The sequence below is a fragment of the Neofelis nebulosa genome, chromosome 2, assembly GCF_028018385.1.
Source record: "Neofelis nebulosa isolate mNeoNeb1 chromosome 2, mNeoNeb1.pri, whole genome shotgun sequence".
Taxonomy (NCBI): domain Eukaryota; kingdom Metazoa; phylum Chordata; class Mammalia; order Carnivora; family Felidae; genus Neofelis; species Neofelis nebulosa.
In genome coordinates this window covers 26,489,458-26,506,964 of record NC_080783.1, presented here as the reverse complement: position 1 = coordinate 26,506,964, position 17,507 = coordinate 26,489,458, and the positions used below count along the sequence as shown (strand labels likewise).

Here is a 17,507-nt window from a genome sequence, read left to right as displayed (position 1 = left end):
ACTACTTCCTATAATTTAATTTTCTTTCTATAATGAAAAAAAAATTAAACAGGATGTAAGTTTTACCTTCTTGCAAAAGAGCTTTTCTAATAATGAAATAACAGTCAATCAAAGTAGACACTTATCCATTTTACTTCTTAAATGGCGTAAAGCCTAGTTATTTATCACCTGATTTTTTTTTTTTTATCCATATTAGGGAGATAAGGTATATATTTTTTTTTTTTCAACGTTTTTTATTTACTTTTGGGACAGAGAGAGACAGAGCATGAACGGGGGAGGGGCAGAGAGAGAGGGAGGCACAGAAGCGGAAACAGGCTCCAGGCTCTGAGCCATCAGCCCAGAGCCTGACGCGGGGCTCGAACTCACGGACCGCGAGATCGTGACCTGGCTGAAGTCGGACGCTTAACCGACTGCGCCACCCAGGCGCCCCAGGTATATTTTTAATCTAAGTGGCCAGACAAATAAGGAGAGAGAGAAGGACTTTAATTACTAATACTGTGTGAATTTTGGTGGGTAACTTGAAAGTTTTTCCTTTTCTGTCTTTGGGTTCCTCAGTTGATGAAGCTAGATTCTCATATTAAGAAGCATAAGATTAAACAATGTACCATCTTCACTTCAGTTCTTTTAACTTGTGAGATATTTAATGAAAGAGTAGTTATTAGTTAGTAAACAACAACAACAAAATAAACCAAAATAAACAAACAAAAAAACCCCCAAAAACCCACTAGCTAGTTTGGGGTTTTACAAAAGCGTATATCAGATATATAAGACATGTAAGAGCATATACATATATATACATACATGTATAAGTATGTATGTGTAAGTACACATATTTGTATTCTAATTGTTGCATATTGTTATTTAAAGATATAGATTTATTAGCCATTTTCTTTTGGTCTGATATAAAAGCATTCCCCAATTTGGGGAAGGTCACTATTCCTCTCCACATATTATAGCTAAGAGTGATTTAAAGTCTCATATTAGCAATAATTCACTTATCACATCTGACCCATAGTTATCAGTCTCCTTATATCCTGAAGTGGCATGATCTACTTGACTATATTACCCACATAGGTTCAGGAGAAGTATTTTATTAGTTCTTTCCTTCGCTACCCCACACCAAGGATTCAATCATTACCTACATTAGCTGCTGGTACTCATTTTTTATATACAAGACAGTCAGGAGAACCTGAACATATTTTACCTAAGAATATGGAATATCTCAAATTTAAATAATTAGAATAGAATTTAAAAAAGAATGCTATGTTTTATAATAGAAACACTGTATTTTAAATAATAGAAATGTAGTCACCAATTTGTTTTCCTTTGGACTATCAAGGGAAGAATAGGGTTTTTCTGAAATTACTGAGTGATGGATAAACTGTTACTTTAATTCACAGCCTGTTTTATTTTATTTTTTAAGGTTTATTTATTTTGAGAGAGAGAGAGAGAGAGAGAGAGAGCAGGGGAGGGGCAGAGAGAGAGGAAGAGAATCCCAAGCATGCTCCATGCTGTCAGCACGGAGCCCAACTAGGGGATCAATGTCACAAATTGAACTGTGAGGTCAGGACCTGAACTGAAATCCAGAGTTGGAAGCTTAACCGACTGAACCATCCAGGAGCCTCCACAGCCTATTTTAATACTTCCCTATGTGCAAAATCCTTTAAAGTCTAAAAAAAAAAAAAAAAAGGAAATCCCTGAAAATCTATGACAGGCTTACATGTAAAAGAACTTTTTATGTTCTGAGTCAAAAAAAAAAATTGAAATAAGAAGACTTTACTTCATATTAAGGAGCAAATGACTTGATTTCACTATATATCTAAATCTCTTTATGTTACCAATTATATATCTCAGATTTATTTATTGACCAGAGGAAAGTATGTTGGTATAGAATTTTCTACTTAAAAAGTGGAGCTCACAAACGTACACGTGCCATTCATATCATATCAAGGGTACATGCTATCAATATGATATTACTATTGATATTAACCTTGACCATGTTGCTGAGGTAATGTTTGACAGGTTCGTCCCAAAACCATAACCTAGTATAATCATGAGAAGAACATCAATCAAATCCAAATTGAGGAACATTCTACAAAATTCCTGATAAGCACTTTTAATAATTGTCAAGATTATCGAAAACAAGGAAAGACTAAGAAAACTTCATAGACTAAAGGAGCCTGAGGCAACATGATGGGTCAATGTAATATGGTGTCCTAGATGTAATCCTGAAATAAAAGAGGAATGTTAAGTAGAAAATGAGGAAATATGAATAAATCATGGACTTTAGCTAATAATAGCACATCAATATTGGTTTGTTAATTGTGACAAATGTACCATACTGAAATAAGATGTTAATAATAGAGAAACTGGGTGTGGAGTGCATGGGAACTTCCCTCAACTTTTCCATAAATCTAGATCTATCCTAAAATAAATTAATTTAGAAATTCTAAAACATGTAAAAATTCATCCTGAAACTTCAAATAAAAGAGATGTGAGGTCTCATTCCTACTTAGTCAATGTTCTTTGTGTTTTAGTCAGGTATAGTATAGAAGGACAGTCTAAACATGTTCATAATTTATAACACTGAGGTCTTTTTAAAAATGGTTAGTCCTATTGGGCACAATGTGTATGTCACTTGGTTAGCCATTATTTGTTATACACAGAACTTACATGTAGAGAAAGTAGAATTTTTTAAAAATATTTTTTTAGGTTTATTTATTTATTTTGAGAGACAGAGAGACAGTGTGAGTGGGGGAGGGGCAGAGAGAGAGGGAGAGAGAGAATCTCAAGCAGGCTCAGCACTGTCAGCGCAGAGCCTGACGGGGGGCTCGAACTCATGAAACCATGAGATCATGACCTGAGCTGAAACTGAGAGTCGGACGCTTAACCAACTGAGCCACCCAGGTGCCCCCTGCCTTTTTTTTTTTTTTTTTTTTAATATTCTTTAGGTTTTGAGAAAGTAGAATTTAGAGACCTTCTACAACTATGATCCTGAGTAATTTAATATGATAATCAGAATCAAAACAAAATTGCTGTCTTGACCCCTCCTTTTTATAGGACTATGTGACAAGACTTACTTATAAGGGGAAAGAAGGGGAACAGCTGAGGAATCATGTTCTCAGTGACAGCTGATACGCTCTGTGCCCAGATCTTCCAAGTGTTCCTCATGCTTAACTGTACCATTGCTGTATAAGTTTTCTTAGATGTTTACCAAAATGCAGGAGAATGGCAGAGAGGGGACAAATTTATTACTAAAGACGGCTCATCATATTCTACCTTCTAATCTCTTTGTGTTTTTGTTTCCAAGATTTGTCACACATTAATCTGTTTCTTGTATGGTAGTGTAGGTTTTTAGGTTCTTTTTGGCTAAGATAAAATACTTGTTTTTTGTTAACTACACTGCAATTAAAATAAAAAATAAAATAAAATAAAATAAAATAAAATAAATACTGTTTTCTATTTGGAAATTCTAGGCCTGGGAAATGAGAGCAACCAGCATTTCTCCTTCATTTTACTGGTCCTTCTCAGAGCCTAACATGCTGAATGACTGATTAAACAACCGCAGGGACTGATTCATTCTACACATATTTACCATGTATTAAATTCTATGTGCTTTTATAATAGGCATTAGGATTACTGGGTGAGCAAGACAGATTGGGTTCCTGATCTCTTGGAGTTCTGTTGGAGATTTGGGGTGTGAAAGATCAATGACATGAAATGATTGCAAATTGTCACAAGTACAGACATACTCATTTTTACTGTGCTCCGCTCTACTGTGCTTCACAGATACTGTTTTGTGTTTTTTCTTTCCTTTTTTTTTTTTTTTTTTTACAAATTGAAGGTTTATGGCAACCCGATGTTGAGCAATTTTACCGGTGCCATTTTTTTCCAGCAGCATTTGCTCACTTTGTATCTCTGTGTCATGTTTTCATAATTCTTGTAATATTTTTAACTTTTTCATTATTATCATATTTATTGTGATGATCTGTGCTCAGTGATTATGCTTGCTGAAAGCTTAGAGGATGGTTAACATTTTTTTTTTTTTAGCAATAAAGTATTTTGTAATTAAGGTATATACATTGTTTTTTGAGACATAAGGCTATCGCACACTTAATCGACTACAGTATCATGTAAACATTACTTTTATGTGTACTAGAAAACAAAAAGTTCATTTGACTAACTTTGTAGTGATGTTTGCTTTAATTTGGTGGTCTGGACCCAAACCAGCAACATCTCTGAGCCATGCCTGTGATACAAAGAAAGCAAACCCAGTGCTGTGAAAATAATGACTTCGGGTGGAGCAGGCACTCACTTTATATAGGCATTTCGGAGGAGCTCCCATTTCAACTTAAACAGAGACCCTTTTTTGGTACTTGGTTTATGCTTTCGGATTTCCTGAGAACTGAGCAGAAGTAATGATACTACATAATTTAAACTGTATATAATTTAACTGTTTACAAAATGAGTTCAAAATGCAAAATGTATAGACCCTTCAGCTCAACTATTCCAATTCTTCATAATTAGTAATGATTCTCCACCTTGACTGCATATTAAAATTACTTGGGGAGATTTTATTAAACACCCATGCCTGAGCTCCACTCCCAGATTCTGATTTAACTGGCCTAGTGGAGGGAGGGGCTAGGGAGCATGGGCAGCAGTATTTCTAAAAGCTCTCCGGAGGATTCTAATGTGAAGCCAGATTTGAGAAACACTAACTATAAATACTCACACCTATGAACCAGGAGTCTGAACAAGGATGGTATTACAGCATTGTTTCTAATAGGAAGAAGGTCACAACACAAATGCCTGTCAATAAAAATTGGTTAAATCAACATGGTATGTGTGTTTTTTTTTCCTATACAATTCTATGGAATAATGAGGTAGGCCAATATATGCTGATATGGAAAGATCTGTAAGACATGAAAATAGCAATTTACAGAATATGAAGTATAGTTTGATACCATATGTGTAAATATACTCACAAAAATCTATATAATTCTTTATGCATATATCAATGCATGTCTGTGTCAGCTATTGTTCAGATAGGTGAGAAAGGAGTTATGGGAACTTTGGAAAGATCCAAGCTCAGTGTAGATTCAGGGACAGTAGGGAAATATTAGGAAGACTACCTCCCATTATGCCTCAGAACAATGAAGCATGATATCAATCTTAGGATATGAATTTGAAAATGATGTCACTATGTTTTCTAAAATGTTCATGGCTAAGTGTGTTGCAGTGGAAAGGTGATAGCTGAAAATGACTTGGGATCTGGAAGGAGAAGGAACAGGGACTCAATTTTTGCAGTCTCACTCATTGTTATGCTCTCCCTTTAATGGCACTCTGTGCTTTCTCAGTTGTGCCCAATTTATGGATGTCTGGGAGACGTACTCTACACAGACACGTGCACACACACACACACACACACAAACACACACACACACACAAACCCTACAAGGACACACAAACTCACTGACACACACACACACACATGCTACAAGCACACACAAACTCATTGTAATGCACATGTGCACACACACACACACACACACACACATCCACGCTAAGAGCTTCTTATTACTTGTCAAAGGAGATGAATTTTGAATGCCTATAATTGTGATGTGAAAAATAGTAATGCATGTAGATTATGGCTTTTCCTCTTAGCATTTGTCCTCTGATGAAAGAGAAAGTCTTCTGAGTAGTTCCTGTGAGGAATGCAATTAAACAAAGAACCACACTACTCAGGGATTACTAAGATGGAAGGTAAGAGCTTTGGGGAACTCGCTGTGGGGGACACAGGTGCTGGCAGAGAACCAAGATGGCAGGACAGGGCAGACGTCTCTAGAGGTAATAGAGGAAGGGGGGACTTAGGAATTGTGAAGTACTAGAGAGCAAGAGATGACAGGAAATTGTAGTAAGAATTGTCATGGACTAAGTTCTTGGACTTCCTTGATGTTTTAGAGAGAGAGGTGAATAAAATGTAAACCCCTGTTTGGGCTGGATTTCTTTAATTGTGACAACACTCAGGGTTGTGGCTGACCCATATCAGATGCTCAGAGTTTGTGATGAATAGATAATTTTGGACAATAACATGTAATTGTTTAAAGAAAACGAGTTTTATCTGAAACCACAAGGAAAAGCAAGACGATTTAAATAAAAAAAAATGTGTGTCTCAATTAAGCAAGTGAATAAATGGCGACAACTTTTAACAGGACTTTTGGGTTCCTCTTTTAGTATGGGGAAGGTGAGCAGACCTGGAATTCGTATTTCTCAGGTATACGATGAATCATTGTTAAACTCAGTCAAACCTTTCCATAAGCCACGGACAGAGAGTATAGATTTACCCTATGCTCCTCTTCTAGTGATAATGCAGTGTACGGAGCCTGCTGTGGGTATTGCTATATTTAGAACAAGATGCTTATTTATTTTATTTTATTTTATTTTATTTTATTTTATTTTATTTTATTTATTTTTTAATGTTTATTTATTTTGAGAAAGAAAGAGAGTGCGCATGCATTGGGGAAGAGCAGAGAAAAAGAGGGAGAGAGAAAATCCCAAGCAGGCTCCACAGTCAGTGAACATGATGACCTGACCCCAAATCAAGAGTAAGGCGCTTAGGGGCGCCTGGGTGGCTCAGTCGGTTGGGCGTCCGACTTCGGCTCAGGTCACGATCTCGCGGTCCGTGAGTTCGAGCCCCGCGTCGGGCTCTGGGCTGATGGCTCAGAGCCTGGAGCCTGCTTCCGATTCTGTGTCTCCCTCTCTCTCTGCCCCTCCCCCGTTCATGCTCTGTCTCTCTCTGTCTCAAAAATAAGTAAAACATTAAAAAAAAAAAAAGAAAGAAAGAGTAAGGCGCTTAAATGACTGAACCACCCACATGCCCCTAGAGAAAGATGTTTTTATTAAGGAGGGGTTACTTACTTTAGATGTGGGATGGGTGAAAAAATGATTCTCATGATTCTTGAAAAAAATATATTAATGCAAATGTGTAGTAGAGTTCCCAAGTATCTACTCAGTGAATGCCAAGCATTTACCGTATACTACACCTACCTTGTGTAGAGCACTGCATCCAGATGATTGGTTTTAGGGAACTTTATTCAACAAACATTTGTTATCTAGCATGTCCTATGCATTCTTCTGGGCATTGTAGATACAGTTGTGAGCAAAAACTTGAGCTTACAGTCTGGTGAGGGAAACACTGGTAAATCATTACCCAAAGAAATATCAACTTATAACCGAGATGAGTGTTTGAGAGAAAATATGAACAGGGCTGTGAAAACACGGAGTTGGAAAAACTTGTGGGCATCACGAAGTCCTCCCTGTGGGCATGATGAAGTCCTCTCTAAGGAGAGGATATTTGGGTTAAGAAGAGGAAGAGAGGGTTTCATAGGTGAGGGGGAAGGCGTGAGGGTTCTAGACAAAGAGAAGAGCAGTGCACAAGCCATCCTGGTAGGGGCTGCCATATGCAATAAAGCCAATATTTATATAAAAGAAATATTAAGGCAAATTAGAAACTACAGTACTTCAATGAGAGTAAAATTTTAAAGTAGATTTAAAGTGGCTGCATCAATTGTCTTCCAAATCAAAAAGACATTTAAAATTTAAAAACTTGACTTGTTGGCTGAGTCCATGTCTGCAAAATAACTCAGGAATCCCATCTGTCCAGCAGAGTTTTAGCAAACTCAAAAAAAATCCTGAGAACGCAAAGTGTGTAATGGACTTTACTGTCTGTCTCCTTGTGAGGAAAGGAAAAGACAGGTAGTAGTCCCATTTCACAGTGAAGACTTTGAAAAAGAAGAGCATTGACCGCCTTAGAATCAGAAATTCAATGTGTGTTTCTCTCCTTCTACCAATCATGTTGCTCAAGTATCTGAATTTTTTCTGTGTGTTCCTCGCAGATATAATTTCTCAAAAGCATAGACACTGTTTTGTGCTTCCCCCAATATTGGGACCATTACAGGTGTTTAGTAAAGTCTTGTTGAATTACAATGGAATTTTTTGTCGTAAATCCCTTATATATTCCCGAGGAAAAGAGGTTGTTGGTTAAGTATCTAGTAAACAATCATTGTGAAAATTTGAAGTTTTTCATATAAAATGTTTTTTCCCTTGTGATAATCACTTTTCAGTATAATGTTTGGTTTAAAACTTTGTGTCAATTTCCTTTGATGTATTACTTTAGGTAAAATAAGAATTAACTTGGATATGGGAAGAATTTGTGTGTGTGTGTGTGTGTGTGTGTGTGTGTGTGTGTGTGTAGATGGCAAGATGTTAATAATAGTTATCTCTGACTGGTAAAATTATACATAAATTTCCTTTTGCTTCTTCATATTTTTATATTTCCTATTTTTCTCCTACAATTGCAGTTTATTTATATAATAAATAAGCAAATAATAAAATAATTTTAAAACCCAATAGTAAGGACTAAATACAAGTATAATATGCAGAGTTCATGTAAAAGCCTACTTTTTAAACTTATGCTTAAGGCTCAGGATTTTTCCCCCTCACACTTATATAGGTCAGTTCATGTCTGTGTGATAACTATGTGAAAACCTGCCAATGACAGGCACTTGAAATAAGAGGGTTTCATATAATTCCATGCCAGAACAGCTACTTCTCTAGATTTTGGCCCTTAGATGACATATTCACTGTGCCCAAAAATTTGCTTACTAAAGCTCTTCTATAACCTGTAATTTATTTTCTTGTGAGAGCTTTGACTATAAATTACAATCCACATTTGGTGGATGAGATCTATATAACAGCCACATCTTCTTATTGACTTTTTCCACTTAACAAATTGGATAAAAAGTAGAATCCATGGTTCTGAATCTCTCAAGTCCTCAAAAATAGCATTTATTAAACCACACACTTTTCCAATCACAATTTGCTCCATCAGGTATCAGAATGTCTGCATGATTTATTCAAATAATGATTATGTAGCTCATAAAGCCCAATCTCAAAGCTAAAGCAAGTGGTGAATGGTTGAATTATTCCTCTGTAAGACTACTGACTTGAGAAATTTGGTGAACTTCTGACTATGTGACCATTGATAATTTATTTAGCTTCAGAGAGACTTAAATACAAAATAAGAGAAATAAATGGAGTAATATCTAACTGGTTTTACTACAAAGTTCTATCGTTTTTGCTTTTTGAATGTCATTGTTATTAATGACCATCTCTTGAGGGTTAATGTGTATTATCTCCATCAATCATTACAGCAACTCTTAGGTAGATATATAATTTCCACTTTATGGATAAAAAAAAACAACTCAGGAAGGTAAAGTAATATGCTAGTTACACACAGTAAAAGTGTCAAAAAACAGAAACACAACCTGGTTTCGATTCAATCTAAAGCTTAATCTCTTAACTATTGCTTCCTATTGGCCAAGGGTAAGATAGTTACATGGCAAAAACTAGGTGTATTGTGTCTCAGCCCTTCTGTTATGGTAGAATTAAATCTTAGCTTGTAAAAAAGGATTCATTTGAAGGTTGTGTTTCAGAAGAAGAGGGGCTTTAAGATAAAAAAGGAGGCTAGCAATGCTGATGGCAGAGAGACCTTGGGAGTTCTGGCAACCACAAAGTGGAAGTGCGCATGCAACAGTGATAGGATCACACTCTTGGATTCGTTATCCAGAGAAAAACTTACATATATGATCACCAATGACCTGTGGGATTTGCAAGTCAGACTCCTAATGATAGCCAACAAGGCTGGATTTGATCTGGTTCCCAACTGCCTCCCTAGTGTCCCCACACTGTTCCCTTCCCTTTGAATATCATGCTGTGGTCACAGTGACTTTCCCTACACAGGGTCTGTCATTGCCGTATCCTTTGCCTGGAACCCCTTTTCACATACACTTTCCTTGGCACCTCCTAAGATCATTTAGATTTCAGCCAAGTGAAATCTCTTCGGAAAGACCTTCCACAATCATACAATCCTAAGTAGCTCCTATTCCAGTCATTCTTTAGGCCAACATATGGTTTTATTTTCTTCATAGCCTTTATAAGTTTTATATTTTTACTTTGTTTTCTAATATATTTTGGAAGTGAGACCCATGAGATGAGGGATTCATCTGTCTAGTTCTATACTGAAGCTCAAGCTCTTACTCACAGTAAGCTTAAAACAATTATCTAGTTACCGAATGGATGAATAAACAAATTGAAGACTGTCATGAATTTTGATGTTACCAGTTATAATTAAATGACCCAAGACAGTTTGGAACTCCAAAAGTTGAGTTTGGAGTATGGCAATGTGTGAGTAGAGAATTGATGGCTAGAGCCCTTTCTGGAAAGATGAAGACTTTGATGTTATTTTAGTCAAAGGAAGGAAAAACAGTGGCTCAAGGGAAATTTTCATTACGTAAAGTGTCATAGTAAGAGAATAGTCATCAGCTATTCTTAATATGAGACTAATGGGGATGAGTGAAAAGATTTCCAGTTGCAAAGAAGTAACTTACCAACTGGAGATTATGAGATACTCAAACGTGTTCTGAAATGTTGGAAACTGTTTCCTCTTAAGAATAGATAGGTGTTAAAGTGCAAGCTTGCTAAAAGACTAGAAGTGGGTAATAAAGATAATTTTTTAAATATTTATACTCCTTTCATCACTAAGTTTTTAACCGTATTATTTCTTTAACACTCCATAAATCCCATCCTTGTGTAAGTAGGAGATGGGTATTATTTTTCTCCTTCTGCTCTTAGAGTTGCCTTGTTAGAGGTCATGCCACATCCGGGGTAAGCCATGGCCAGTGCTTGGGAATCTTGTCTTCCAAGGGAGAAGGTGAGCCATGTGGAAGTGGAGACAGAGTGATTCTTTACATGGTTAGCATGCTACTTCCCTTGGAGTGGCGGGGGGTGTAGGGTTTCTCAAGGAAGGACATTTATAGTGATTAAAATTGCTCAGAGCTTGCTTCATTGTGTAATTCTGATACTGTAGTATGTGATTCTGGCAAGAGGGGAGTATGAAAGGGACAGAAAATCCCAGACAGTGGCACAGAAGGACATACGGTATTGATGTTACCTCAGGAGAAGGGGCTGTGGCAGCAAGAGAACACTCACTGATTGGTCAGACTCTCATTCAGGAATGCTTCTTGGTTGCCTCCTGAGAAGGAGGGCTGAGAGTCCAAATGCCCAAGGGCAAAGACTGTCCATTGGTCCACTATCATTCTGTGACAGAGAGTAGAGCTCCAAGAACAAACTGGCAGAAGCAGCTCTGGGAGTTGATATTTTTCTGGGAAAGAAGGCACAAAGTTTCTTCTAGGACAAGAGCATCAAGAACAATTTCTAACTGGGGGCACCTGGGTGGCTCAGTCAGTTGAGCGTCCGACTTCGGCTCAGGTCACGATCTCGCGGTCCGTGAGTTCGAGCCCCGCCTCAGGCTCTGGGCTGATGGCCCAGAGCCTGGAGCCCGCTTCGGATTCTGTGTCTCCCTCTCTCTCTGCCCCTCCCCCCGCTCACGCTCTGTCTCTCTCTGTCTCTCAAAAATAAATAAATGTTAAAATTTTTTTTAAAAGAACAATTTCTAAATGTGTGCACACATTAAAAGCTAGGTATAACTCCACTCCTAGGCGTATGCCCTCCAAAAATGTCTGCATATATGCATCAAGATGTACATAAATGTCTTTAGTAACATTCACAATAGCACAAAACTGGAAACAATTCAAATGTCCATCAATAGTAGAAAGGATAAGTAAAGTATGGTATATGATCATATATTGCCCAGCAATAAGAATGGACAAAGTACAAGTATGTATAGAAGATGGATGAATTCATGTAGTATTGAGTTACTGAACTCAGATCAAAAACCAATATGAACTGTCTGATGCCATTCATCTAAAGTTCAAAGCCAAGTGAAACTGGCTGATGGCATTACCCCTGAGAGGAGGGTGGGCTAGGGATGGAGAGTGAAGTGGCAAGCGGTTACACGAATATGTTCACTTGGTGATAACATCATCAGGCTGTACTCTGAAGACTTTTGCACTCTTCTGAACGTAGCTCATACTTTAATTAAAAACTTAATTAAGAAAAAGATGTAATACTACCTTCCAAAGCAAAGTGAATGACATTAAATGGAATCAAAGGGTCAGGGGGCTTTGTTTTTAAGCTTGTGTTGGTAGCTTCAGATGGCATGAGTGTCACTGTCTCCCTATTGAGGACAGGCAGCAACTGCAGGGACAGGAATAGCCCATGGCTGACGGTGCATTTGCTTCTGGTCCTGGTCAAGGTTTTCTAATTCAGGCGCAGGAGAGTATCCATGTCTCCAGGAGACCACACTGTGGCACGTTAGGCATCCTCTACGGACCGGCAGCCTTAGTTCGTGCATTTGGAGGAGCTCTGGAGGAGGGGACAGGACAATGGTCTCGCCTGTTCTGCTGTAAACCAGCACCAGGATTTTTAAAATGCGAGACACCTGCTCCCCTGTAATTATAAATCTCCACGTGAGATTTCTAGCTTTTGAATTGCCCGATACATTCTTCTTTATCAAGTAATTGTGGGCTTTTCTGACATGGAGAGAGTTGGGACCATTACAGCTCCGAAGGAGGTAAATGGAGTGACAGCGGCCCTTTTCTCAGCGTGGAATGAACTATTTGTAGTCAAGACCAACTACACGTATTGATTCTCATCAAGCGGGATTCTTTTAAGAGTGAAAACATTGTCTGCCCTGGAGGTGAGCCCCACAGGACTGTTCCTGCCATTCTCTTTCAAATGCACAGATTAAACTCCTCATAAAAGGAGTCTTCTGACACATCCACACTGTATATATTAAAATCCCCTTGGTGCCTTTTTGACAGTTAGGATTCAAGTAGCTTCGATGGTACAGCCTGTGTACCAGCTGGCAAGGTAATTTTTTTTTTCCTTCCCTGGAAACTGTAAAGGAACAAGTCGATTGCTGTTTGTTGAAATAGGCTGTATATCTCACAAGTTCCATCTCAATAATCTTCTAGAGGCAAGAATGAATTTGGAATTGTAAAGGGCATTACAACGTGGCTAAGTAAATAGCATAAGGTCCCTCAACACCTGGCCAGCTAGCAATGTTACAATGTGATTTGGAGACTTTACATTCCAGTGTCTTTCTTCAGCAAACACAGCCTGAAAGGTCTTACACAGAGACAGAATTTTAAGTCCAAACACTGAGCACACTTGGTCTTCAAACTCCAAAGCAGTCATATAATCCTCTGACAAGTGCCAGAAACTTCCCAGCTAAACTTTCTTGTCTCCATTATTTTTTTTAAGAGAGAGTGCATGTGAGAGGGTGAAAAGGGCAGAGAGAGAGGGAGAGAGTCCTAGACAAGCTCCATGCTCAATGCAGAGCCCGATGTGGGGCTCGATCTCACACCCTGGGATCATGACCTGAGCCAAAATCAAGTCAGATGCTCAACCAACTGAGTCACCCAGGCACCCCTCCGATGATTGTTAAATCCAATATGCCTTAGGTTTTCCCTAAAATTTAGCTTTTTGAGATGTATTCATATTCTTGTATATTTCCCCAGCTTTAAGACTAGACTCTGCCATTATGTGTCTCTAAAGAAAACCTATAGTGCTGTGCATTGATATTACAAGTCTAGAAATCCAAGATATCTTGGCAAAAAGAGGAAGACATGTGGTTGGGGCTTGGAAGAGTGAAGAACCAGCAGGTTGAGTGCTCAAGTTTGTTGTTTGGTTTGATCCCATTTCTTCTACCAAATTGTAAATGTTTCTTTAAGTGTGAAGGAGAAGGACTATCTAAAGCAGTCCTTGTATGTGAGTGAGATTATCTTTATAGTCTTCTCACAATGATGTATTTCTCCTAGAATGTTGAAGACACATGGATAAACTCGTACTTCAGATCCTGCTACTTTTCTCCTCACACATTGGATTCTTGTCATTCTTCCCTTCTTCAGTTCATTCATTTTTATCCATGTACTTCAACTCCTTTGGATACTTGGATACGCTATCTTCTCTCCCTGGATTGCCCTTCCCACCTTTCTTTCAATGATCGCTTTCTTCCTATTTGCCAAATCTTAGCCTAGATATCTCCTTGGAGAGGCCTTACCTATCACACTAACCTGAAGTAGATTCTACTTCCCCTCTTACATATTGCAATACTTCATTCACTGAACTCATGGCATTTATAAGAATTTGAATTATTTGTTTACTTGATTGTTGTGCATCTTGCTGATTCCAATGCAAATCCCATGAGGCAGCATTCATGACTCTCTTGTTTAGTGTTGTAGTTATCTAACTTAGCACAGTATCTGACATATAGTATGCTCAATACATATTTGTTGAATAAGTGAATGAATAAACTCATTTTTGGTGATATATTTTTCTTTTTACTATAGGTTTTTTTTTTTTTCTGAGAATGGTGTCTTAGATGTCTCCCCAACCTCTCCCCAGGAGAGGACTGTTTTAATTTTTTTATGTTTATTTTTTTTTAATATTTGAGACAGAGAGAGAGTGCGTGAGCAGGAGAGGGACAGAGAGAGACAGAGACAGAATCTGAACAGGTTCCAGGCTCCGAGTTATCAGCACAGAGCCTGACGTGGGGCTAGAACTCACAAACCACAAGATCATGACCTGAGCCAAAGTCAGACACTTAACCTACTGAGCCACCCAGGTGCCCCAACTGATTTAATTCTTTAAATAAAAAAAGTAAAAATAAACATTCATTACAGTTTTGGAGAAAGGAAGTAAGAGAGCTGCTTTTCATTCCTCTTTCCAACCCTATATTTGTTATCTATTGCTGCATAACAAATTACCTCAAAACAGCCTAAAACAACAATTAACATTTATTATATCACACAATTTCTATGGGTCAGGAACTCAGGATCAGCTTAAATGTGTGGTTCTGGCTCAGAGATTCTCATGGGGTTGTCAATATGTCAGCCAGAGCTGCAGTCACCTGTAGACTTGCTTGGAACTGGAGGGTCCATTTCCAGCGTGGTCCACTCATCTGGCTAGCTTATAGGGGCTGGATATTGAGAGGAGGGCTCAATTTCTTGCCAGATTGGTCTCTGTTTATGACCATTTGAAGGTCTTCACAAAATGGCAGGTGACTTCCTCTACAGCAAGTGATCCAAGAGAGCAATCTTAAGCCACAATGATTTTTATGACCTTGCCTTGAGAGTCACGCTTTTTATTCTCAATGTACTATTTTTATTCATGTCAACCTATTTTATGTGGAAGGGGACTTCCTAAAGGTGTGGATACCAGGAGACAAAAAATCCTTGGAGGCCAGTTAAAAGCTGGCTTTCACAAGCCTCTCTTTAGTTTCTAGGTTTTTTTCATTCTGCTTCTTTTCCTCAGTCAGCCAGTAGCCACATCAACCCCATACTAAAGGGATAGCTCAGGACACAGGAGACACCATAGTAGATATCTGCATGCAGGAAGACAATATTGTTTGTGCTTATCAATATCAATTTCTGTGTGCACAGAGATCTCTTAGGCCTATCACTGTGCCTGCATAAACAACAATATATAGAGCGTTCTCCACAAATAAAAAAATTTTTGAGTGAGAATGAAAAAGCAAACAACAGGATTGATTTCTTCCCTCATGAACCTGAGGGCCAGTTTTGTGCTGTGACTTCCATATACAATTACCAGTCTTCAGAAATACATATCAGTTTTAATAAAAAATAATTAAGCATGCTATTAACTTCTAACTTTCATCATCTGAGTAGATGCCTAAAAGACTCAAAACCCACTCAACACAAACCAGACAATTCTTTCACTTTCACTCATGGGCAGTTTTATCCCTTTCTTTTTCTCTGATTTAAAAAAAAAGAGTACTTGCATTTGGTGAAGCTTATTCCAGTCATTAAATTTAATGTCCAACACACAGAATGGGTATTTCTAATCCTGTACCTACTTACCTTAGTCATAATTCATCACCAAAAACTGTTCTATATATGTTAACCCTATGGACACAACTACTTTACGTTTATATCCTACTTATTTGTAAAATGCTTTGGGGTTTTTAAAAATATCCACACTCCATTAATACTTACCCAAGTTATCTTTCCATAAAAGGTACAAAGACTGTAAGACCCAACTTCAGCAGTGGTGCATCAGGTGACATTTTATATCATGAGAATGTCATTCATTCTGACTCTCCTTTAAGTGATTTGGTAGTTAGGCTTTGCTAAAGAGAATTTTAAAAGGACTGCCAGAAAATTAAAATTAGGAACTCTCATCCTGTGCTTGTGGGAGTATACGTCTATGGCATAACTACTTTGTAGATCAATTTAATCCAGTGAGGTTGAAGTTGTATATATCCGATGGCCCAGTAATCCCAGCCCTGGGTACATATATTAGGAATACTCAGCCACACAGCATGAAAATGTGCCCCGAGCATTGTTGTAGTGAAAAATTTAGAAAGCATAAAAGGTAAAAACGCAAATGAGTGGCAACATAAACCATGAAATATATGAGATACTGATATAATGCATTCAATGCAATACTCTCCAGAAGCAAAAATGAATAAAACAGTACATATATCAACATAGACGAGCCTCTCAAACATTACACTTAAAGATAAAAAACAAATTGTAGAAGCTATACATAGCATATGATTCCATTTGTATAGCTTAAAACATGCAAAACAATATTATGTATTGTTGATGGTCTAAACAGAATAAAAGTGCAACATTGATGAAAGTGACAAACCCTGAATTTAAGATAGAAATTTTCTTTGTAAGAAGAAGAGAAGGCAAATGGGATCTGGGGAAGGTAGATAAGGGGTATAATTATAGTTGTAATGTGTTATTTCTTGTGCTACATGATGAATGTATGAGTTTTATTTATTTATTTATTTATTTATTTATTTATTTATTTATAAGAGAGAGAGAGGGAACACACTAGTGGGGGAGGGCAGAGAGAGAGAGAGAGAAAGAAAGAGAGAGAGAGAGAGAAAGAAAGAAAGAGAGAGAGAGAGAAAGAGAGAGAGAGAGAGAGAGAGAGAGAGAGAGAGAGAATCGTAAGCAGGCTCCACACTCAAGTGCAGAGCCCGATGCAGGGCTTGATCCCATGACTCTGAGATCATAACCTAAGCCAAAATCAAGATTCGGATGCTCAACCGACTGAGCCACTCAGGTGCCCCTGTTTTAGTATTTTTTTCTTTGTGAAATGTTTTGTAATTAAAAATCCAAATGAAGTGCTAAAATCTTCTGAGAACTATTAAGTGTGGTTACTTAATGGTAAAAATTGGGAAAGAATTCTAACATTGCTCAACTTGTATGCAAATATTTTCTGTGATATTTTTTACTGGAATTTCTGTATTTTTTATATAGACCTCTGTGCTTCCAACATTGACTTCACTTTTTATCCAGGTGATTATTTTGTATAAAATCAAATGTACCTCTCTTTCACTTCAATTGGTGGCATAAGGTCCTTTTTGGCTTGATGTATTATTTGACTGTAATGTTTGATTTATATATAAAAATCTGGCTTTTAAAAAATAAAGATCCTAAGAAATAAATCTAGGTTCATAAAAGTGACAACTACATGCTTTAGGATTTCCAAACTGCTTCCCCCACATA

General features: G+C 37.6%; 1 long non-coding RNA gene across 2 annotated transcripts in view; it reads left to right on the top strand.

Annotated features, from left to right (window-relative positions):
• LOC131498873 (uncharacterized) overlaps positions 1–17,507 on the top strand; it is a 172,578-nt gene that overhangs the window by 81,479 nt on the left and 73,592 nt on the right. The gene's annotated exons all lie outside the window — the stretch shown is intronic.